Source organism: Musca autumnalis, unplaced genomic scaffold (genome assembly GCF_047663935.1).
Source record: "Musca autumnalis isolate F117 unplaced genomic scaffold, ASM4766393v1 scaffold_5, whole genome shotgun sequence".
NCBI lineage: Eukaryota > Metazoa > Arthropoda > Insecta > Diptera > Muscidae > Musca > Musca autumnalis.
In genome coordinates, this window is record NW_027412088.1 from 34,880,489 (window position 1) to 34,905,140 (window position 24,652).

Genomic DNA, 24,652 nt, shown 5'->3' on the forward strand with positions numbered 1-24,652 from the left:
CTAATGCATGTTGGTTCAACAAAGTGAGCAGGACTTAAAGTGAACTTATATGAAATTTTGTGTGGGAGGTACCCGAATGGGTGGACAAATATAGTCCCTATTCAAACCTGATCTATATCTGGTAGATATGGTAGGATGTGTAAAGTATGGACCAAATCGGTCGCTCCCTTCAAGAGTTATCGTGCGCAAAATTTTTCCGAACATTTTTAAACTTTTGTGGGGGAGATACTTCAGGAGTGGACCGATGGTCATTTTAGTTTCAGAATCCGCATTTAAAGTTGATTCCACAGCACCATGCTTTTTATAGAAGAACCCAAGGTCTTGTTATAGAAGACCAAAATGAATTTCTATCAGGAGATCTTCTTATAGAAGACCAGCAGTTCTTTTTATATGAGACCAGAAGTGCTCTTATAGAAGGACCAGAGCGTCTTTTTATAGAAGAGCAGAACGTTTTCTCATAGAAAACAAAAAGTTCTTCTTATGGAAGACCAGAAAATCTTCTTATATCCTACCAAAGGTCCACTTAAAGAAGTCCAGCAGGTCTTCTTATAGAAGGCAAGAATGTCTTTTTATAAAAGACTGGGAAGTCTTCTTATAGAAGACCAGAACGTTTTCTTGTAGAGGACGAACAAGTTTCTTTTAAAAGAACAGAAGGTACTTCTATAAAAAACGGAAGGTCTTTTTATCAAAGATCGTAGGGGCTTATTATAAAAAACCGAAGGTTTTCATGGAGGAGACAAGAATGCCTTCTTGTAGGAGACCAGAAGGTCTTCTTGTAGAGATCAGTAGGTAGTTTTATAGAAGAACCGAAGGTTTTCTTATAGCAGATTCGAACGTCTTCTTCATATGGAAGATGAAAGGTCTTTTGTAGAAGTCTAGAAGATCTTCTTGTAGAATTCCCGAAGTTTATCCAGTAGAAGAAACGAAGGATTTCTTACAGAAGACCAGAACATTTTCTTAAAGAAGATCAGATGTTCTTCTTATAGAGGGCCAAAGGTGTTCTTGTAGAAGACCAGTGTGTCTTCTTTTAGAAGACAAGAAATTGTTCTTATGAAAGACCAGAACGTCTTCTTATGGAGGACAAGAAGTTCTTAGTATAGAAGACTAGAAAGTCTTCTTTAGTGAAGATAAGAAGTTCTTCATGTGGATGCCCAGAACATTTTCTTATAGAAGACCAGAAGTTCTTCTTTCAACATACCAAAGGTGTTGTTGTATAAATCCAGAAAGTCTTCCCTTAGAAGATCACAACGTCTATTTATAGAAGACCACAAGGTGTTCTTGTAAAAGAAGGTCTTCTCGGAGAAGACCAGAAAGTTTTCTTGTACAAAACCAGAACGTCTTCTCATTGAAGACCAGAAGTTCTTCTTATGGAAGACCAAAGTTCTTATTGTAGAAGATCATAACCTCTTCTTATGGAAGACCAGATGTTTTTTTTTATGTGAGACCAGAAAGTCTTCTTGTAGAATACCAGAAGTTCTTCTTATATTGGGCCTAAAATGATCTTGTAGAAAACCAGAAGGTGATCTTTTAAAAAATCGTCTTCTTATAGAAGACCGGAAGTTCCTCTTATGCATGACCAAATGACTTCTTGTAGAAGATCAGAAGGAGTCCTTTTAGGATACCAGAAGTTATTTTTGTAGAAGACCAGACGGTGCTCTTTTAGAAGTAAAGGACGTCTTCTTATAGAATACCAGAGGTTATTCAAGCTGAAGGCAAGAACGTTTTCTCGAAGCCTTATTATAAAAGATCAGAACGTCTTCTTGTGAAAGACCAGACATTTTTCTTATGGGAGAACAAAAATCATCTTGTGCAAGACCAGAACGTATTCGAGAAGGCCAGAAGTTCTTCTTATGAAAGACCCGAACGTCTTCTAATAGAATACCAGAAGGTTTTCTCATAGAAGGCCAAAAGTTCTTCTTACGGAAGACCAGAAGTTCTTCTTATAGAAGACCAATGTGTTCTTGTGGAAAACCAGAAGTTGTTCATGTAGAAGATCAGATCGTCTTCTTATAGAAGACAGGAATTTCTTCTTATAGAAGACCAAAATCTTCTTTTAGAAGGCCCAAAGAGTTTCTTGTAGGAAACCCGAACGTCTTCTTATAGAAGACCAGAAGTCCTTCTTATTTAAGACCAGAAAAGCTTCTTAAAGAAGGTCAAAACGTCTTCTTATAGAAGACCAGAAGTTTTTCTTATTGAAAGCCAGAACGTCTTCTTACAGAAAACCAGAAATTCTTCTTACAGAAAACCAAATGTGTTCTTATAGAAGACCAGAAGTTCTTCTTATGGAAGACCAAAAGTCTTCTAGTAGAAGTACAGAAGGTGATATTGTAGAAGATTAGAAGGTCTTTTTACAGAAGACCAAAGTTCTTCTTGTAGAAGACCAAACGTCTTATTGTTGAAGACCAATAGTATTCTAGTAAAACACCAAGGGTATTCTTGTAAAAGACAGGAACATCTTCTTATAGAAGACCAGAATTTTTTCTTATGGAACACCAGAACGTCTTTTTTCAGAAGACCGGAAGTTCTTCTTTTAGATCAACAAAGGTGTTCTTGTAAAATACCAGAAGGTGTTCTTGTAGAAGAAAAGAAGTAGTTCATGTAGAAGACCATAAGTTCTTCTTATGGAAGACCAAATGTTTTTTTGAAGATATCCAGTAGGTGATGTTGTATAAGACCAGAACGTCTTCTTATAGAAGACCAAATGTCTTCTATATAGAAGCCCGGAAGTTGTTCCCATAGGAGACCAGAAGGTGTTCTTGTAGAAGACCAGAACATCTTTTTATACCAAACCGAAATTAAGAAGGTCTTCTCGTAGAAGAACATAAGGGTCTGAAATTCTTCTTAAGGAAGAAACAAATGTCTTCTTGTAGAATTCCTGTAGGCCTTCTTATAAAAGACCAGAAAGGTCTTTTTGGAGGAGACCAGAAGGCTTTCTCATAGAAGATAAAAACATCTTCTTATAGAAGATCAGAACATCATTTTTTAGAAGACCGACGGTCTCAAAGACCCGAATGTTTTTTATAGTAGACCAGGAGGTGTTCTTTTAGAAGATCAGAGGTTCTTCTTATGGAAAACTAAAGGTCTTCTTTTAGAAGATCAGAAGTTCTTCTGAATTGAGACTAAAGGTATTCCTTTAGAATATCAGAAGTTCTTCTTCTAATGGTCTTCCTGTAGAAGACTCAAAGGCCAGAACGTCTCCTAACAGAAGACCAGAAAGTGTTCTCGTAGAAAACCAGAAGCTATTCTTGTTTTTGTTTTCTGTAGAAGACCAAAGTTCTTCTTGTACAAGAATAAAAGAATTTCTGGTATAGTACCGAAAAAAGGTCTTCTTTTAGATGACCACAAGGTCAGAAGTTCTTCTTAGGAAACCACAAAGTCTTCCTAAAAAATATAAACTTCCTAAAAATTATAAAGTCCAGAGGATCTACTTCTTATACAATACCAACAAGACAAGATTGCGTTTTTATAGAGACCATATGATTTTCTTATAGAAGACCAGGCAGTCTCTTATTGAAAACTAGAAGACCATACAATTGTGCTGGCAACAGTATCATACTGCTTGGTTGTTATAAGAGAAGTCTCACCTTGTACCTTCGAGGATATTCATGGAAAATAACTTATTGTCACATAGGAACTAAATCAAAATTTACAATACAATAAATAATTACAATAAATAAATTTTAGGTGTGTGTATTTGTTTATTAAGATAGTCATTACGATAATACATTCAGTTACGCCCGCGATTTAATCATGTTTTTAATTGACTATACAACAAAAGGTGAAGATGTTCTTCATATTTACAGTAAATCCAAAATTATGCCAATGGAAATAATTTATCTTCAATGAATTTCCGTAACGCTCAAGGAGTGCATCGTTTCATTGGCAATTATTTTTATTGTTATTATTAATAACAATGTGTTCCGCCCTCCTAAAACAGAATATTCACAGTTAAATGTAATCGACTATATAGCTTTGTCGCTAACATAGCAGCAAGTATTTCGGTGCGTTTTTTTGGCAAATATCATTGCATTTGTACGCAGCTCAGCTATTATTAATTTACATGTTTAATAAAAACATCTGATTCATAAGTGCGACTGTAAATAATCGACAATGCCAATAAGGTAAATTGTTTAATGATGATTTATAAAATAAACAAGATATTTGTTATTTTTTTACAATCTGGCATATTTGTAGAGAATATTTTATAAATGCTATAATAATATTTTTACGAAACAATAACCTGATGAATCAACTGAAACAAAAACTCAGGTTTAACTCAGGTTATTTTGTATTAAGATACATACATAGAAATGACCTTTTTGGCTTTTATTTTTTATACGAATTTGAAATAAATAAAAAATAAAAATACGAAACTTTGTTAGTATGACATTTCCTCCAAATCCTTCAATACAGATCCCAGTTTGTGTATAGAACCCGAAATGCGTTACCACAAGATCACGTGGTCTCCTTTGGAAGTAAAAATCTACTCTAAGAAAACGAAAGGTCTTCTTATAGTAGCTAATGTTCAAGAGCAGAAAAAGGTCTCCTGCAGATCCGCGATTTAGAATTTCTGCAGTAGATATTTTCTGTCCATTGAGAATCTTTAATTTAAAATTAAAGTCGAACATGATCCAAACCCCTTCGAAACACCAGAAATCAGTAGCATATATTGACGATTTTTAATGAGGTTCTTACATATCCTTAAAGAATCCTAGAAACCAAAAAAATGACCGTTCGATTTGAAATCGACATAAATATTTCCAAACAATTTTTTGTTTTGAATTAAAAATGGCAATGTACCACATAAAGTGAAGGACAATCAGTGTATATTAACTGAAGAAACATGAATTTATGATTTGAACCTGGGTCGTCGCCAACTAACAGACAATGTTGCTGACGTCTTAGCGTTCTGAACCACAATTCACTTAAAATCTTTCGATGTGAAAGACATACTACAGTCTACGATGAAAAAAAAGCTATCGGCTGTAATATGATGTAATATTGAAAAATTTGATTTCTAGAATAGAAGGGGGATAAATGAGTCGATTTTGGTAATAAAAAGCTTCAATTTGACAGTCACAAATGCAAATTTGGAATCTTGGATGTATAATAGGAGCACCAAATGGCGAAAATTGTCTAGCAACAACAACATCCAATATGCCTGAGGATGTTAACCTAACCAGTTAACGAAACGATCGATAGACCGATAGCGATTGATGTGTGTATAGGACATTAGTCGGATTTTGTTGTTTAAAGTGAAAGACGTTCTGCAGCTGTAAAGAAAGTTTCTAACAAAGGAAAGAGTATATGGTAAATTTCAAATTTCTTTTGCAATTCCATTGGAAGAAATGTTAAAAAAAATTTTGCGAGCACATCCGCAATTTTTGGAACATAGATTAAGAAAAAAGTCGTGGTTTCAAATCTGTTCACGTTCACAAAATTGGATGCTGCGCTCCAAACTTATGGGGGGTTTTATTCCCTTATAAAGAACAAATATTCAAAAATTAAATTTTTGCTGTAATAAGAAAATTTATATATAAAGCGTTAACAGCATTTAATATCTATCCGTAGATGCCTAAATATTTACTAAATGTATTTCTATTTTCGCGGAAAATCAAGAAATACTGAAAAAATCTTGGAGTAAATTTAATTTATTCTAATTTAGAGTCTAAATAAAACTAGAAAAAAATAAATTAAAAATACGTACAGATTCTAGACAACGCGTAGAAAAATATGGGACCAAAATTTTAACGATAGGATTTATAACTGCCATATTACAGCAACAACAAAAGACGAAAACTTATTGTTGGAAATTATTTCAAAAATATATATTTTTGTTTAATACGAAAAATAGAAAAAACATTTTTGGGAGTTATTCTACTATTTCGCTAAATTTCGATGCAATACTGACGGACTTCGCTGAAACTTCTTCAGGGAAAATGCGATGACAAACACGAAAGTGTATTTGCTTACTTTGATAAACAATAGGATTATGAAATAGAAAGTAATATTGAAATTACAACCAAAGAAGAAACATAAAAGTTAAAAAACGTATAATTCGCGAATTCGTTAAAATCAGTTAAGGCGCATGCGGTTTTCAGATACAGCGAGTGCATCTCTATCAATATGTAGTGATTTTTCCACTTTTCCTTCAGCGGCCAAAGTGTGCTGTCAGCTGCATCTTACTGTTCAAAAAACCTTTATGTGGGTAAAAATTGCGCGATGTACATAAGATTATAAGGCGCATCCGATTTTAGTGACCGCCTATAAAAAATACGTCGTTATAACAAATTTTAAACAAATTCGTCAAGAACCGCGGATGTGCTACCAAATTCTATTTTATACGAAATACGAATATTACTCCAGAATCTCGGTAATTTATGCCACACGGTTTTGGAAAATAATATAATCGCGTATAATGAATTCCATTTATGTAAAAATAACCAAAGAAAATCGCGGTTCAATGCGCGGAATCATCAATATATAATTTTGCAGAATTTCCTACTTTCAAGGTATCTATAACCGCCGTTTTAGTGGATGGATTTGAAAGCGGAAGGGTTCATTAGATCCGGCGCGTAAAAAAACTAAAATCACGCGGGGTTCAAGGGTACCTGAGTCACAGTTGTAACTTTTGAAGCCAAAAAATATGTTTTTAAAGAAAATTTACGCACCAAAATTTCGACTTTGGACTCCTATTACTAGGTAGCTGTATGAAGCACACTCATGAGATATACATCAAACGACGTGGAATCACGAGTTCTACAATCCAATAAATAGTTTGGGCAATTATCTGGTTGCGCCCTCCAATTATAAGAAAAATTCAAAAAACCCAGATTTCAAAACTTCAAAATGTCAGCATCGATTTTAGGGGGATGCAGTGTATATACCGAAAAGTCATACATTAGAACCATGTTGCCCAAGGGGTATTCTTCAATTCTTTCTTTGAACTCAGCTCTGAATGTTCCGTGGTTTGATCAGAAATCAAGAAAGAACACAAAAAACTTGTAAACTTCAACACATTTTTACCCATTTTTTAATATTACCACCAACACAGCTTCCACATAAATTATTTGTTATGGTTCATTTTATGCGACCCCGGCTAAAACACTTCAATTAATATAAATGTATTCATATTGTATAAAACATATTTACAGTTCGCGACTTATTAAATGGTGAACCTCAACTTCAACGATTGTAAAACATTTTTGAATATTACCATATATATTTAGAATCCAGAAATCATGTCAACTCGTCGCACTTAGGTAATGTAACGAAATAAACATTAATAACATAATATGACAAAAGGAAATCAAATGATAACAAGTTAAGAGGAGAAACGAGGAGGCTACCCAAAATTCATTATTTAAAGATTTTGTGGTTTTCCACGAAAAGACTTTGTAGTTTTTCATGACAGACCATCAGTATCTCTTGTAATTTTCTAAGAGAAGACATTGTTGTCTCCTTTGAGAAGATTTTACAGGCTTCTACGAGAAGAACTTTTGGTCTGATATAAGAAGACCTTGTTAAATACTTTGAGCAGAATTTGTAGCTTTCTGAGATAAGAGTTTGCGGTCGTCTATGAGAATACCTTGTGGTCTTCTATATGAACAGCTTGTTGTCTTCTATAAGGAGACTTTGTGGTCTTTTTTTAAGAAGACTTTGTGATCTTCTGTAAAAATACCTTGTGGTCCTCCATATAAAGACCTTGTGGTCTTCTATAAGAAGACCTTGCGGGTTTTTCTTAGAAGGTCTGGTGGTCTTCTATAAAAAGTCCTTGAGGTCTTCTATAAGAAGACTTTGTGATCTTCTATACGAGGACCTTCATATAGAAGACTTTGTGGTCGTCTATAAAATGTCCTTGTGGTCTTCTATAAAAAAACCTTGTTCTTCTATAAGAAAACCTTGTGGTCTTCTATATGAAGACCTGTTGGCATTCTATAAGAAAACCTTGTGGTCTTCTATGTGAAGATCTTGTGGTCTTCTATAAGAAGACCTTGTGGTCTTCTATAAAAAGACCTTGTGGTCTTCTATAAGAAGACCTTGTGGTTTTCTATATGAAGACCTTGTGGTCTTCTATATGAAGACCTTGTGGTCTTCTATATGAAGATCTTGCGAGCTTCTATATGAAGACCGTGTGTTCTTCTATGTGAAGACCTTGTGGTCTTCTATGTGAAGACCATGTGGTCTTCTATATGAAGACTTTGTGGTCTTCTATATGAAGATCTTGCGAGCTTCTATATGAAGATCTTGCGAGCTCCTATATGAAGACCTTGCGGTCTTCTATATGAAGACTGTGTGGTCTTCTATGTGAAGACCTTGTGGCCTTCTATGTGAAGACCTTGTGGTCTTCTATAAGAAGACCTTGTGGTCTTCTATAAGAAGACCTTGTGGTCTTCTATAACAAGACCTTGTGGTCTTCTCTAAGAAGACCTTGTGGTCTTCTATAAGAAGACCTTGTGGTCTTATATATCAAGACCTTGTGGTCTTCTCTATGAAGACCTTGTGGTCTTCTATATGAAGACCTTGTGGTCTTCTATATGAAGATCTTGCGAGCTTCTATATGAAGACCTTGTGGTCTTCTATATGAAGACCTTGTGGTCTTCTATATGAAGACCTTGTGGTCTTCTATATGAAGACCTTGTGGTCTTCTATAGGAAGACCTTGTGGTCTTCTATAAGAAGACCTTGTGGTCTTCTAAAACAAGACCTTGTGGTCTTCTATAAGAAGACCTTGTGGTTTTCTATATGAAGACCTTGTGGTCTTCTATATGAAGACCTTGTCGTCTTCTATATGAAGATCTTGCGAGCTTCTATATGAAGACCTTGCGGTCTTCTATATGAAGACCGTGTGGTCTTCTATGTGAAGAACTTGTGGTCTTCTATATGAAGACTGTGTGGTCTTCTATGTGAAGACCTTGTGGTTTTCTATAACAAGACCTTGTGGTCTTCTGTATGAAGACCTTGTGGTCTTCTATATGAAGACCTTGTGGTCTTCTATATGAAGACCTTGTGGTCTTCTATATGAAGACCTTGTGGTCTTCTATATGAAGACCTTGTGGTCTTCTATATGAAGACTTTGTGGTCTTCTATATGAAGATCTTGCGAGCTTCTATATGAAGACCTTGCTGTCTTCTATATGAAGACGGTGTGGTCTTCTATATGAAGACCGTGTGGTCTTCTATGTGAAGACCTTGTGGTCTTCTATATGAAGACCTTGTGGTCTTCTATGTGAAGACCTTGTGGTCTTCTCTAAGAAGACCTTTTGGTCTTCTATATGAAGACCGTGTGGTCTTCTATGTGAAGACCTTGTGGTCTTCTCTAAGAAGACCTTTGGTCTTCTATATGAAGACCTTTGGTCTTCTATATGAAGACCTTGTGGTCTTCTATATGAAGACCTTGTGGTCTTCTATATGAAGACCTTGTGGTCTTCTATATGAAGACCTTGTGGTCTTCTATATGAAGATCTTGCGAGCTTCTATATGAAGACCTTGCGGTCTTCTATATGAAGACCTTGTAGTCTTCTATATCAAGACCGTGTGGTCTTCTATGTGAAGACCTTGTGGTCTTCTATATAAAGACCTTGTGGTCTTCTATATGAAGACCTTGTGGTCTTCTATATGAAGACCTTGTGGTCTTCTATGTGAAGACCTTGTGGTCCATTAGAAGACCTTGTTCTTCTATAAGAAGACTTTGTGGTCTTTTATTAGAAGACTTAGACCTTGTGGTCTTCTATAAGAAAACCTTGTTGTCGTCTATAAGAAGACCCTGTGGACCTCTATATGAATACTTGTGGTCTTCTATATAAAGACCTTGTGGTCTTCTATATAAAGACCTTGTGGTCTTATTTATGAAGACCTTGTTATCTTCTATCAGAAGACCTTGTGGTATTCTTTACGAAGACCTTGTGGTCTTCTATAAGAAGCCCTTGTGGCCTTCCATATGAATACCTTGTGGTCTTCTATATGAAGACCTTACGGCCTTCTATATGAAGATCTTGCGATCTTCTATATGCAGACCTTGCGGTCTTCTATATGAAGACCTTGTAGTCTTCTATATTAAGACCGTGTGGTCTTCTATGTGAAGACTTTGTTCTTCTGTAAGAAGATCTTCTTGTCGTCTATAAGAAGACCCTGGGTCTTCTGTATGAAGACTTGTGGTCTTCTATATAAAAACCTTGTGGTCTTCTATATAAGGACCTTGTGGTCTTATATATGAAGACGTTGTGGTCTTCTATGGCAATACCTTTTGGTCTTGTATGAAAATACATACTGGTCTTTTATGAGAAGATCCTTTGGCCTTCTATAATATGACCTTATGGCCTTCCGTGCTAAGACACTTGGACAATTGTTTGAAGCCACTGTAAGCAGATATGTATATAACTGATAACAATCTTATAAGGCACACAACATAGGCAAAATGACATACTCTTTTGTTTCTCACTAATTATAACCGCAGCCTTTCAGCTAACGAGGGTATATAAACTTTGATACGATGAAAATATATCTCATGGAAATAAAGGCTTTATAGCCCAATTATGTTAGGATGGAATCCTTTCCCGACAATTTGGAGTCCATTTTGGAGTCCAAATTGGTCCATACTTTGCACATCGTAATATTTCTCTCAAAAATAGATTAGGTTCGAATATGGACTATATCGGTCCACTCCTTTGGGTACCAACTCCAAAAAATTTAAGGAACTCTTCTCGCGGCCCCTATTACGACGGAAACATGTTTTCGGGGCAAGTTTTTACATCCAGAGGTAATGAATGTCCCAAAAGCTGTAAATAACCGTGTCGTCACCAACTCAAATGACTTATGAGCACGAAAACTTACGAATTAAGTATACGATTTGGTCGAGACTTTGCACATCGTAACATTTTTTCCAAACGTACAAACTTCAATTCCAAGGGGGTATATATCGGAAAACATATTCGACTAGCTCTCACACAAAAGCAGTGACCAACTTAAGGACTGTTCGATGATCGTTAGCAAATATTACCGAAAGTATTTCTACATTTCTGTTTACAGTTATACCATGCTTTTCGTGGGCGATATATTATTTTCTTGAAATGGCAGTTCAAAAGCTCTACAAAAATTCGCAGTGACCAACTCAAGTGCCTGATGAGCACGATAACTTTCGAAAGAATCAATTGGCAATGGTCCAACATTTGCGCATCGCAATATTTCTTTCATACTTCAATCATGTTCGAATGTGGTTTATATCGGTCCAATCCTCTGGGTACTTCCTACACAAATTTAAACATTTTTTACATTTTTACACCAGGCGGTGCTCCGGTCTCATTTTGCAACAGGACAATTTTAATCGGCGTAAATCCATACTCACTTGCCCTTAAGGAGAGTCCTGATTAGCACATCTTATCGTTCTTCTAAGATTATTTCAAATTCGAAGATTGACTATATCGGTCCTCTTCTTCTGGTACTGCCCACAAATTTTTAAACGTAGGCAAGTTAAGACGTGTTCGCGGTTAAATTTTAAACTTTGTTTCGAAAAGCTCTAGCAGTACTAACTAAAACATAAATATTTTGGAAAAATAACCCATACTGTGTTTGTTCTCTTCAGCACTTCACAGGCTGCGGGTATATCTCTTTCGGCAAAGCCCGGCTGACACTTTTTTACTTGTTCGATTTTGCATTTGAACAAAAATGTTGAGTTTACAATATTATGAGGATTATTATGGCCTTTGGTGTGTGTTGTGTGATCTGAAAGCAAGTAAACAATAATAAATATTGTTATTATGAATAAGGTTACTCAAACAAATGGCGGTTCAAGTTTATAACAAAATTCAATACAGATATTTAACGATCAATTGGATTAATATTCCTTCTAAAAATATATTTTGTTTCATTTGGTCTGCAATAGCTGCGATCAGTCGTTTATATAAAGTTCTTTTGTATGGTTTACCTGATTGTTAGTCGGATTTTGTTGTTTAAAGTGAAAGACGTTCTGCAGTTGCCTAACAAAGAAACAAACATATACTTAAATCCAAGAAATAATGTCACCTCGTCTAGGCAGTGGAACAACTAATGAGGTAATGTAACTAAATAAAGATTAATAAAATAAGAAAACAATAATACAAATAAAATAATAATTACTAGGGGAAACTTTTTAATCTTAGTGGTCTTCTATGAGAAAACTTTATACACCTAAGGATCACAAAATTAAAAAGTTTTCGAGTTGTTTCAGATAAATTCCTAAACAAAATAACAAAATAAACGTTAATAAATTCAACCTTTTATTCAATTATTTATTTATATATTGTTTTTTTTTTTTTTTTTGTAAAATAACGAATTTTGCACAGTGGTATATAGGAAGAAATATTTACAAATTTTAAAAATTTTAGAAATAATATTTGAATCCCACTACTTTTATAATTAATCCTAGTTTAATACAAAAAAATTAAGAAAATTGAAGAGTACAATCATTGATAAAAATTGATTTAAATATTAACTCGCAAAAATTGCATCCAAGTCGGATGTGCATTAGGGATATAACTTTTTGCACTTTTTTGCAGATATCGAAAATACCACCACATAGCCGTGTAGAGCATGAAAAACTATTATGAAATAAGGTGTAATTTTTTCTCTATCGCCAAAAAAGTTTCCGCACCAAATGCATTGAAGTTCAGTAACGCATTTTTTAATTTTATCTGTTATAACAATATGTTTGCTTTTCATTAAAATTTTTATTTTTTTGTAATCTAATTTAAAATCATTAAGCGTTCTGGACCAATTTGTTCTCAAATCACGCCATTTTGGAGCATATTATCGTGAATTTTATGTTTATATTTTTGTACCTATCGGACAAGAGAATATGTTGTCATTTGCAACAAATTCGCGAAAGTTACAGACCGTTTTTAATGACTTTGCCTGTGAGAAATGTATTTTTGTCTATAAAAATTTATTCAAACAAAGCAAATTTAAAATTATAAGTAGAAAAAATACCAAAAGGGTTTTAGTAATTGCGGTCGGTGCTGAAACTTTTTTCATCGAATCGATCTTAGAAACGCGTTTTCATTATTAGGACAAAATGCCCCACATGGTACTGGTGTTGTATTTTTGTAGAAAACAAAGACAATTCTCACAGGCAAGGTCAACAAAAATAGCCTGTAACTTTCGCGAATTCGTAGCAAATGACCCCAAATTCTCTTGTCCGATAGGTACAAAAAATAAAAAACATAAAATTAACGAGTTTATAAAGAAAAACCAAAAATTGCGATAGTGTCAAAAGTTCCTAATATGCTCCGAAATGGCACGATTTAAGATCAAATTGGTCCAGAACGCTTTGATAATGATTTTAAATTAGATTACAAAAAAATAGAAATTTTGATGAAAAGCAAATATGTTGTTATAACCAGGGTTTCGGAGTCGAGGTATTTTTGGCTCGACTCCGACTCCGACTCCAGGCGAGTTTTTTTCACGACTCCGACTCAGACTCCGGGTCGACTCCGAGAGTGAATTCCTATACCACTAATAATTAATAAAATGTGCACAAATTTTTAACTTTTTCCTATATTTCGACCTATATAGGCTAATGTGTTAGTTTTTCCTTACTTATTCATTAGAAAGGGCATTGGTTCGAATATATTCGAACATATCAATACTGTTTCTGCCGAATCTTACATTGAAAAATAGCAAAGTTAGAAAGTTTTTGTCGGTTTTCATTTTTTTGCACGAGTATATTCTGGACGGATTTCTTCCGCGTGAGAAAATCTTTAAGCCTTCAAAATATTTGAAAATTATGGGGCAATACAAATCGTAAGGACTACTTGCAATAAAAACTATAAGCAATTTACGATTTAGTGTGCTTAGCCTTAAAAGGAGACCACTTGTAAAGCTCAATAAAAGTCATTTTTCATGATTTTTTTCCGAGAAAACTACGTAACTTTTTGGCAGAATTTGTTTTTCATCTGAAAGAGAAAAAAGTATTACGAAGGTTTGAGGTCGTCTACGAAAATTTGTTTTCATTGAAGCATTTTGCGGTGCCAACTCTATCTCGAAAACTAATAAACCAATTGTAATATTTTTTTGCGGCAGATTTCGAGAAAAACAAGGTTTATATGCTGCATACAAAATAAAATAAATTGTTCCCATCCAACGCACATACTGAGGCAATATTGTTCCGATCGACTTAAATATTTGACCACATATTCTATGCTATTTATACTTTCTACCTTTTTCTGAAATTTATAAATAGGGATCACCCCTTAAACTAAAATTCAGCGCTCACATTTTGAACTTTGGTTTGGAGTGGATAATTTTATTGAAATATTTGAGATATATTGTGTACACCACTCAGCACGAAGGCAGATGGATGTTTTCTGGAACTGAACAATTAGCAAACGATGAGATTTCGTGTATGAAAATATACTACAAAAATGTTGCTAGGAAAATTTAATGTAGTGTCGCTTCACTAGGACAAGAAATCAATGTTGTCATGTTTTTATTGTCCTTTATCACTTTTACTCGATCCTTTCTTATGAAAACTCTATGATTATGTATTTCATTGAATTTCGTATATGCAATTGAATGTGCAGTAAACTCTGACAGATTCTGTTATTTGAATATCTACATCTAAAGCCCTCATTGAGTATTTAATGAATCCTAGATGAAAGATTCGCCGTTTGTGAGGCATCTGTTAACCAACAACGAATTTATGATGCCTAACTCAGAAGCGTCACCATCCGAATTTGATATATAGTTAATAGATAATGCAAAATTTACCGAAATAGTAACGGGTAAAACTGAGAAAGTAACGGGTAAAACTGATAACGGACAATCAAAACGTGACAATATCGATTTCTTGGATATGGGAAACCTACATATAATTTACGGTGGAACATTTTTGTAGAAAATTTAATTTTGTTTTACTTTATGAGTTCAAGAACAAAAAGGACATGGAAGAAACGAAGCTAGAAGGACAGCATATTTGACATAAAGGTTCGTCATTCCATTTAACTGAAAACATGTAATCTAAAAATGATGAAACAATATCTCCAAACAGAGATATAAAGCTAATTTCTCAATGATTGATGAGGGTCAATCAAAAAAATCGATATAATGATTTTTTTTGATTTTTTTGATGACTCAGAAATTTCAGCTATGGGATCCTTTGGGTTTTTCAATTGGGGCTTTCATTCCCAAAAGGAATTTTCGTCCCCCAGATCTTAACTTCCGCTTTGTGTCACAGTGTATTCAATAAGATTTCCCATAGAGACCACAATGTCTTTAATAGAAGACAATAATGACTTCTCATAAAAAAAAGATGAGAATACCAATAGACCTTTGTGAGAAGACCAGTAACACTTCTGACGAAAGAGGTTAAAGGTCTAATCTTAATTCGATTGATAGAACTTTACTATTGTTTCCAAAAATGTGAAGAATCAATTGGATCAACAAAATAGGGATGAATAGACTACACTTCAGAGGATAGTAAATATCCTGTGAATTGTCCTTTAACTGTATAATGTATAATTTGCATATATATTTTCTTTTACCTTTCTTTTAAAATAAATAATCATTTTAAAGAAATGTTCTTGTTCCAAATTTAAGGTTATATATCTATAACGTAGAAAAAAATTTTGCCCGGAGTCGGAGTCGAGTTATTTTTTTCGACTCAGACTCCGACTCCAGCAAAATTGCTCGACTCCGACTCGTAGACTCCGACTCCGACTCCGAAACCCTGGTTATAACAGATAAAATTAAAAAATGCATTTCTGAACTTCCATGCATTTGGTGCGGAAACTTTTTTGGCGATAGAGAAAAATTGACACCGTATTTCATAATAGTTTTCCATGCTCTACACGGCTATGTGGTGGTATTTTTTTGGTTATAGCCCTAATGTGCATATTATTTCTATCATTTGTTAGATTGCTGATAAAAAAAATACATATACCACAAAAATGTTATTTCAATATTGAAGAAGTTATGATTATTTCTTTGTGTACAGTTTTACAAAATTCGACTTTTTCAAAGCGCGACTTATGCCCCTATAGTTGGAGCATACAGTCTTATCTCCTTTCTTGTGGACGGGACACAGGATGTTCAGGTTCCAATCGTCGGGTACGCGTTCTTCCTGCCAGATGATGCTAACTAGCTGATGCATACACCTTATCAGCGCGTCGCCTCCGGTTTTATACAGCTCGGCTGGTAAGCCATCGGCTCCTGCTGCTATATTATTCTTCAGTCGGTTGATTGCTGCTTTTACCTCATCTTGACCGGGCGGTATACATTCTATACCATCTTCTGGGATTGGGACCGTGGTATCTTCGTCGTCTTCGCTGCTATTGGATACCAACAGTTTTGAAAAATGTTCTTTCCATATCCCGAGTACACTATCTGTATCAGTTACCAAATTACCCTGCTGGTCTCTACAGGAGGATTTGCCTGTACCAAAGCCATCAGTTTGATGCTTGACTCTTTGGTAGAATTTTCGGACTTCATTCTGGCTCCTGTACATCTCGATTTTTTTCACACTCCCGCTTTTCCATCTCTCTCTTTTTCCTCCGGAAAAGACGTTTCTCCTCTCTCCTTTTCTCCCTATATCTCTCTAGTGCGCTACGCGTTGCTATATGCCACATTTTTCTCCTCGGTGACAGCACGACACTCCTGATCATACCATGGATTCCTTGGTGGAGGTCTCTGGTATCCAAGTATGGATTTTGCGGCTGTTTGCATGGAGTGGGCAATGCTTTGCCATTGCGCTGATATGTTATTGGGATGAGGAGTGCTTTGATTAAGCAATTGGGCTAGTTGAGTGGAATATGCTGTGGCTATCTGTTGTGATTGCAACTTACCGATGTCTAACATACGTGTTGTGTCTGTTCGTACTTTGTTTGTTGTTTGCAACAAGGTAGTGGTCTGAATCAATGTTTGCGCCTCGGAACGATCGTTCATCCAACACGCTCGATGAATGTCTTCCATGTATCACAACATGATCAATTTGATTACTTGTCCTTTGATCTGAAGACAGCCAGGTGCCCTTATGAATATCGAGATGATTAAATCTGGTACTGCTAACTACCATGCTTTTTGCAGCTGCAAAGTCTATCAGCCTCATACCATTGTCAAATGTTTCAAGGTGGAAACTGAATTTCCCGACTGCTGGGCCAAAGATATTCTCCTCTAAAATTTTGGCATTAAAAACGCCTAGAATGATTTTAATGTCATGGGCAGGGCAACGGCCATAAGTTTCTTCTAAGCGCTCGTAAAATATATCTTTGGTCTGTTCGTCATTTTCTTCAGTGGGAACATGAGCGCAAATAAAGCTGATGTTGAAGAATTTAGCTTTTATTCGAATTGCAGCAAGTCTTTCATTCACTGGGTTGAAGCTGGAGACCAGATGTTTTAGTCTCCGACTAACTACGAATCCGCAACCAAACTCATGCTTTACGTCATGGCAGCTATAGTACACTGCGTTACCTTTAGGTGTTGTTGTGACGCCTTTCCCAATCCATCGTATTTCCTGTATGGCAGTAATATCGGCCTTGTACTTTTCAAGTACGTCTGCCAATGCGAAGACTCACCTTCTCTATAAAGAGTGCGAATATTCCAGGTGCAGATTAGCAGATCATGGTCCTTAAAACGTTTGCGGGGTTCGTCAACTTTAGAGGGGTTTGTTTTTCTTTTCTTTCGTTTTTTCATAGTAGGCTGTTTTTTCTAGGGGAGGGTTACTAACCCGACGCCCAAACCCAAGTTTTTTAACGTTCTTATGGGTGAAAGCGCGGCACATGTTAGCTCACTACCTTTAACGGGTGTTAAAGGCAGTTCCCCAGGTGACACCACTGGGATGTCAATGTCCACTTGAGATGAAAGAGGGAGCAAGATAAATCCTGGGCTTTGCCATGTTAAAACCGATCAGGACCGTTCCTTGGTATCTTCCATCCCCTACGTCACCCAGCGCAAATGTTGTAGCTATGAAAATTCTCTACAAGATTGACCTTTATGACTTTTTCCTAGGTTTTGCCATTTTTGAGATGTAGAAGTTCAAATTGGGACAATGAATTGACTCTATCGCCTCCTTACAAAACAATGTCATACACGGTGCGCCTTATCTAACTTTAAGTGGAAGGTGCTTACACCTGGGAAGCTTTTGCAGATTCATAGATGAGAAAAATAAAAAAAATCGACGAAGGGATTTTGAAATAAACCGCGGTCACTGGTCACATTTTAGGGTTTTTTAGGTTTTCAGGATTTTGCTGGGAAACCGCAAGTCCTATCGAAATGGGATTAAACAAAATGTGTAGCAGTGAAAATTCTCTACCACATATTTCTTAGTCTCATTTCAATAGGGCTTGTAGTTTCCATGCAAAATCCTGGAAACCTAAAAGACCCTATAAATGTGACCTTTTATTTAAAAATCCCTCCAGCGAGTTTTTCTTGTTTTTGAATTTTTCTCATCTGCGAAAATTGCTGTTTAAGAACCTACAAAAGCTTCCCAGATGTAAGCACCTCCCATATAAAGTTGGTTCAGGCACAAGGTGATGTTGGACAGTCATTCCTTTATCTAACTGATACATTGATATAATTTGCATCAAGTGAGATGTCAAGAGTTGGTTTTCAAATTTAGTTTTCCTAAGTTGTCCGATTATACCCCCAGAATTTAAATTACCGATTAAAAATTAAATCTGGATATTTTTCCCACAAAAGTTCCCGATCATTATCAACAATTATTGGCACTATCCTTGACCAAAACTATTACCTCGTGCAAGAATTTGTCAGTATTGAACTAACTATAACTGCGATCTCTAGCGTGATTAAGGTTACTTTACCCTCAATTAAAACTGAGGGATCCCTGTATATACTAGGCAGCAACCCTCTTATCTGACCACGTACATAAACATAATTACCATCAATGGAAAGGTCAAGCGTTCCTCTTCTAAATATAACTTACATTGGTTTAACATAGTTTCCAGGAATAAAGTTGTGGTCATTTCACTAACAACTTTAGCAATTTTCACACAAAAGTTCTGGTAATTTTAACCCGCTAAATATTATCTGATCATCACGTTAAATTGCAAGCTACTTTTCTGTCGTAAACCCAAACCTTACATAACATTTCGCGCCAATCAGACTACCATTGCGACATACAGAGCCTCTACAAAATTGGATAAAAATTTTGTTTATGGCCCATTTTACCCCCTAAATACTTCACGATCATTGTCAAAAACTATAGGCGTCTATTCTGGTCTGAACCCGACCTCCATACCCAACCATTCGTGAAGATTGGTCCATGATTGCGGCCTGCAGCGTGCGTACAATTTTTAATGGACGGACGGAGACACATCTCAAAATCGCTTTATCTTGTCGAGATATGAATTTTGGTATACCACATGGGGGGTGTACGACGAATATTTCGCGGTGTTACATGAATTTTTCGAAAAACAAAGTTATAATACCCTTTCCACATTGTGGTGTAGGGTACAATAAAGGAAATCAAAAACCACTTTTTGAAAAAGTGTCCGATTTCACTCAGAAATCTTCATAACACTGTGAAAATTATAGTTTTAGACCCCAAGTATGTCTAGGAGAAATCTGTTTCAGGCAATTTGGAGTCGATTTAGGTATGTCTGTTGTTGTTATAGCAGCATTGAAACCTACTTAAAGGGTGTTTAAACTAGCCATCAATGTCATATGACCTGAAATTTTCCGTCGTTATACAGTTGCCTATGTGTGCAATATTGGGGATTTTCCTTACGCCATTTACTTTTTGCATCCACACCAGCAAAAATGCAGTGAAATTACGTCTCCACATTGTCTGTGTGGGCAGATATGGAATGTTTTTATTTTGGGGTCATATGACATTGATGGCTAGTGTAAACACCCCTTCACAAGCATACCTATGCAATGTTCGTCTGTCTGTCTGATTGAGTGTACGAGTAGCGCACTTTAACTCTCGAACAGATCAAGCGATTCCGTCTAAAAGTTAATCCTCGCAATATTTTGCCCAAATCTTAGATTAAGTTCGTGGATGGGTCATATCGGTCCACTCCCTCGAGTACCTCGCCACTGAAGTTCAAAAATGTACGCTAAAATGGTGCACACGATAATTCTCGAAGGGTTTTACCAATTTGGTCCATACTTTGCACATCGTAATATTTCTCCCAGACATAGATTAGATTCGAATGTGGACTATATCGGTCCACTCCCTTGGGTACCTCAGCCACCAAATTTCAAAATTATTGCCACAAGTGCAAATTAGGGACACTTCTCCCTTGGGTACCTCAGCCACCAAATTTCAAAATTATTGCCACAAGTGCAAATTAGGGACACTTCTCGGATCGTCATGAAATTTTTGTAGCAGGTTGTGCTCGCGGCCCCTTTTACGGCGGTACAATTTTTTGCGGGGGCAAGTTCATACTTCCAGAAATAATGTCCCAAAATCTCTAATTAATGACTGATATGCACTAAAACATACGAATTGAGTATCCAATTTTGGCCGAAACTTTGTTCATGTAAAACATTCGCACAAATTCTATACAATATGTCGATGTCATCGACCTTGGCATCTAATTGTACAGAATAGCTGGCTGATAGTTCAACAGCTTCTGCTATGAAATTAATTTTGGAGTATACAACTTTATCTTCTATCGATTGTTGAGTAGTTTACCAAATTTCCATATAACCCTCGTCTCTACACCGCACACCAACAACAAATAGCTTAATTACAAGCAATCAGTAAACACAACAATTTGTCTATCTTTTTGAAAACCAAAAAATAAAATAAAAAAAAACAAACACTTATAAACAGTTTTAAGAGCTGGACAAACAAATCAATCATCACAGAGCCAAAAGTAAGTAAAGTATGGCCGGTCTGACGACACAAAACCTGACATAAGAATTTCTTACCGAACGAACACCACCAGACCACAACCGGTTTTGCCACTTTATTTTCTCTTCTTTTAATTTATTCTAATTCTAATCAAAGTGAGTGATTCTTTGCCAAAAAAAAAAAAAAGAAAAAATAGACTACAAAAAGTACGTCAAGATTTATTTTCCTTTTTTGTTCTTCAACATCACTTTTTTGTATTTTCTTGTCTGTCTGTTCAAATACGTTTTTTATTTATAGGAATGCCATTTTTGTTGTTTTGAGGAATTGTTTGATTCGGTATTTATTATGGCATTTTATGATTTGATGATGTTTTGTTTTAAATAAATATTTGCATAAAACATATGACAGACTAAGGAGCTGCTACTAATATGTTGATGAAAATCATAACTTTTGCTTTCAAATTAATATTTCATTTGTGTCTACATATGTATATGTATATACGAGTATATGTTTTTATTTATGTATGTTTGTGTACGATAATTAAGTGAATTAAAATATTATGTTATGTGAATTTCCTCATTTGATATTAGTAAACCGATGCTAATCGATCAACAGTAAAATGCAATGCTGAAGAAGTGATTCTAAATTTAACGCAGGGCATTCACCTGTAAAGGCTATTAAATCATGCACTAAAAAAAATTAGAAAAAAGAAAAACTTGGAAACTTAATACTGACTCCACTAATATTGCGTTTACCTGTCCAAAATGAGTGTTGTTCGAAAGCACATATAGAACTGAACAAGTAAAAAGTTATCAGTTGGTTTTGCCGACAGAGATATACCCTCAGTCTATGTCAATTGAAACTTTCATCTTTAATTATGTATTTAGGATGTTTTCAGATTTGGTGGTCTTTTTAGAAAGTAGGAACTCGCTGACAAAAATATATATTTGGATTACAGTTCAAAAGTGTTGAGGCACCTGCAGCATCATTGGATCAACATAGTACATTTTGGAGGTGGATCTTGCTGATGGGCAGCCATTTCAGTTGGTCACCGTATAACTTAGAGTTTTTGGACCACTATGTCAGGAAGCGAAAAACATAATATCGCTGTAAACAGAACCACAAGAAGTAGCATCGGTTTACATTTACAAAGAATCTTCGAACAGATCCTAAATTGCACGAAAACAAAAATGTTGAACTTTTGTGGGGGAGGACCCTAAGGATAAAACCGATATGGAGTTAAACTACATTTGGACAAAATATTAAGACATCGAAAGCTTGGACCAAATCGGTTGTTCCGCTCAAGACATATCGCGTGTACCATTTTAGTGAACTTTATTGATGTTTTGACGAAAAGAGTGAACCGATCTGGCCCTTATTCGAACATAAACTAAGTATGGACAAAATATTACGAAGGCTAAATTTCGGAATTTTCTAAGGAAGTGTGGACTTGCCCCTTAAAAAAGTTGTACCGTCGTACTGGTGGTAACGAATACAAGTGGTGGCAACCACTTGTTGTATTGAAGTAAAACTGAACAAGTAAAAAAGTATCAGTCGGCTTTACCGACAGAGATATACCCTCAGTCTGTGTGGATTGAAATTCTTTTTTCCCAAAAAAACTTACATATGTATTTAGGGGGGTTTCAAAATATTGGGCGTATTCACCGACAATAGTATGGATAGGATTAAAGCTCAAAAATTTGCGGGGATATCGATAGATAGGACTTTTGTCATCATACTAGCCTACGAAAAACATAATATCGCTGTAAACAGGGCCACTAGGAAAAACTTCGGTAAAAATGTCCAAAGGATCCTCGAATCACACAAAAACGTTGAACATTTGCGTGGATGGTACCACAAAGATTTGACAGATATGGCCCAAATTTGAACATAAACTAAGTCTCGACAGTATTTAGAGATCCAAAGTTTGGACCAAATCGGTTGCTACGTCTATGAGTTATCGCGCGTACCATTTTAGCTAATATTTTCGAACTTTTGTTGGGGGAGGTACAGGGCGGAGTGGACCTATAAGCACCACCTTCGAGTTTCATATAATATTCGAAGAAATATTACAATATCCAAAGTGTGGACGAACGCAGTATTCGGTTCGAGCCCTCCCCCACTACATATGGTGCTGTTTTCTCAAGAAGTATGGACTTGCCCATGAAAAGACTTTTACTGTCGTAATTGAGACTGCGAATGCAAGTTGCTTCAACAAAAACCAAAGTGATTCGAGAGCAGGTCTTAAAGTGAATTTATCCAAAATTTTGTGTGGGAGATACCCGAAGGAGTGGTCAAATATAGTCCATATTCGAACCTGCTCTATATCTGACAGATATTTTAGGATGCGTAAAGTATGGACCAAATCGGTCACTCCCATCAAGAGTTATCTTGCGCTCAAATTTTCCGAACATTTTTGAACGTTTGTGGGGGAGATACCTGAAGGAGTGGACCGATGTGGCTTATCTTCGAACTTAAACTAAGTTTGCACAAAATATTACGAAGACCAAATTGTAGACCGAATCGGCAGATCCGTTCGAGAGTTATCTTGGGCTCCAACCACTACACACGGTGTCACAGGGATTTTGTTGTAACTTTCAGGGTGGCAGTGAATACAAGTTGTTACAACAAAAATCAAAGCGATTCGAGAGCAGGTCCTAAACTGAACTTTTCCGAACTTTTATGTGAGAGGTACGCGAATGGGTGGACCAATTGAGTCCATATTGGAACATCATCTAAGTCTAGTAGAAATTTCACGATATGCAAAGTATGGACAAAATCGGTTAATTCCTTCAAAAGTTATCGTGTGCACAAATTTTCCGAACATTTCCGAACTTTTGTGGGGGGGGGGGGGGTACCGGAAGGAGTGGACCGATATAACTCATCTTCGAACTTAAACTAAGTTTGGACAAAATATTACGAAAGTCAAATTTTGGGTCCAATCGGTTGATCCGTTCGTGAGTTAACTCCAAATTGTCTGAAACACGTTTCGCCCAAACATACTTGGGGTCTAAAATCATTATTTCGATGAGGCACATTTTGCCCGTATGAAAGTGTATATACCATCGTTAGCATAAATGCTGAGGGTATAAAAATAAGTAAGAACGGCGTTAAGTTCGGCCCGGCCGTGAAGTAAAACTGAACAATTAGTTTTCTTTCGTTTATGGAGAAGACTAAATACCAAATTTCAGCAATTTCGGTAAAACAATGTGGCAAACTTTCGAAATACCGAAATTCGGGAGGTACCGTTCTATGGGGGCTATATGAAGACGAGGACTTATACCGACAGATTTCATATGGATAGTTATAATCCCCTACAAAGACTAAATACCCAATTTCAACAATTTCAGTGGAATATTGAGGCCACAAACTTCAAAATACCGAAAATCGTGATGTACCGTTCTATGGGGGCTATATGAAGTCATGGACCTATACCGACAAATTTAGAGGTGAAGTGAAATACCCCAATGAAGACTAAATACCAAATTTCAGCCATTTCGGTGGAATATTTAAGCACGCGTGGACCTATACCGACAAAGTTTCATAACCCAAACGAAGACTGAGAATATTGAGGCTACAACCTTCAAAATACCAAAATCTGGAGATAAAGTTCTAGGGTGCTATATGAAGGCGTGGAGCTATACCGACAAATAGGTAACAAAACTTCTCCCACAAAATTTGTCAACATTGGTCAATTTTTTGGTATTTGGAAGTAATTTAATATTTGAGATTCCCAGTGGCCACAAAACTTCCCTACCAAAAATTGTCAACATAGGTCCATGTTTTGGTATATCCCTCATTGGTACCTCCCAACTTTCGGTATTTTGAGAATTTAAGCTAAAATTTTAACCGAACTAGCTGCAATT

General features: G+C 35.9%; 1 protein-coding gene across 2 annotated transcripts in view; it reads left to right on the forward strand.

Annotated features, from left to right (window-relative positions):
* LOC141405064 (uncharacterized) overlaps positions 1 to 24,652 on the forward strand; it is a 137,933-nt gene that overhangs the window by 43,139 nt on the left and 70,142 nt on the right. The window lies entirely within an intron of this gene.